This window comes from Sinocyclocheilus rhinocerous, unplaced genomic scaffold (assembly GCF_001515625.1).
Source record: "Sinocyclocheilus rhinocerous isolate Xijiao unplaced genomic scaffold, SAMN03320098_v1.1 scaffold400, whole genome shotgun sequence".
In the NCBI taxonomy this organism is placed as follows: domain Eukaryota; kingdom Metazoa; phylum Chordata; class Actinopteri; order Cypriniformes; family Cyprinidae; genus Sinocyclocheilus; species Sinocyclocheilus rhinocerous.
This window is the reverse complement of record NW_015666595.1, coordinates 325167-326393: the sequence shown is the minus strand read 5'-3', so window position 1 is coordinate 326393 and position 1227 is coordinate 325167. Positions and strand designations below refer to the sequence as shown.

General features: G+C 42.1%; 1 protein-coding gene across 1 annotated transcript in view; it reads right to left on the bottom strand.

Moving 5' to 3' along the window:
• Positions 1–982, bottom strand: part of LOC107732970 (leucine-rich repeat-containing protein 17-like) — a 9461-nt gene extending 8479 nt beyond the window's left edge. Inside the window, exon 1 of the mRNA XM_016544446.1 lies at positions 908–982. The gene's annotated coding sequence lies outside the window, so the exon portion shown is untranslated. The remainder of the gene's footprint in view (positions 1–907) is intronic.
• Between the last annotated feature and the right edge of the window lie 245 nt (positions 983–1227).

Sequence of the window (1227 nt, the reverse complement as noted above, 5' to 3'; positions counted from 1 at the left end):
GCCCTCTTTTGAGGCACGCGCAAGCGCCCCACCCCCCCCCCCCCCCGGTATAAAAAAAACCCAAGTGGGCTCCCCCAAAGTCCACGGTATAGTTTGAACACTGGGGGAGTGTGTATTTTCTTTTCAACTTCATTTATTTATTTATTTTTTATTTCCATGCCACCCAAATTCCAGGTCACCCAGAACGTCCAAAAGATTGCTCCTGATTATTTCAGGTCCAAAATGAAATCCTTTAGGTTAGAGACCTTGAGAAGAATTTACCCCACTCCCACACCGTATAGACCCCAGTTATCAGCACAATGAGTGTGTATGTGTGTGAGAGAACAAGCTTACATGGCCAGCAGCGCTTAATTAAAACCATTTGAACTTCCTTCACAGGGAGGAAAAATCTTTTTTTTTTTTTCTTCTATCTGAATTAATTTGAACTCAACCCTAAAAAAACCAAGTGATACAATTATTAAACCTGTACTTTTAAGTGAAAAACCTTCTCAGCACATATATTTAAGCAGAGGATCCTTTGGACTCACATAGACAAAAAATCTATACTTTCCTATCCAGGCTTTAAAAAAAAATAAAAATAAGACCACAAACATGCATTTCAGAATAATCACCCAGTCTTTCTCCTCACGTTTTTGCTACTTTCTTGAACCAGCATGTGAAGTTTGACAATATATCTTGAGTAGAGACACAATTGCTAAACAATTGCTTTTCACACAAACTGACTCCAGTCAATGCCCAAATCCGAGCCAAAATTAAGATTGCAGGAAACATGCAGTCCCTCTGTTACGAAACTGCAGCCGAGTCAAGAGTGCATGACTTAATGTACGTCCATCTGCACTGGCATTGCTAGAAAGATTTCCCCACACACATGCAAACATGCACATACATAATGTAAGTCCTCAGGTACCTGTGCAAAGGGAAATGCATCCGAAATCTCATCCAATCTGGATATGTCCTGTTAGCTGATCTTTAAGTCCTGTCATGAGCTTTGTGCAGTGCTGGATGCCTGAACTCAGTGGTCTGACTGTATGTGTGTGTATGTGCATGAGCATATGTGTGTGTGAGGCTCAGTGCAGCCCCCAAGCTTGTGCCTGGTTTTAAATTACACGTTGTGTCTCTGTGCAGGCAAGCAGACCCACATGTCCTTGTTAAAACTGAACCGCCTCCAGGCTTCCAGCACTTTGTGAGTCTCTTCATCAGTCTGATGTCAAAGAGACTCTGGATGAG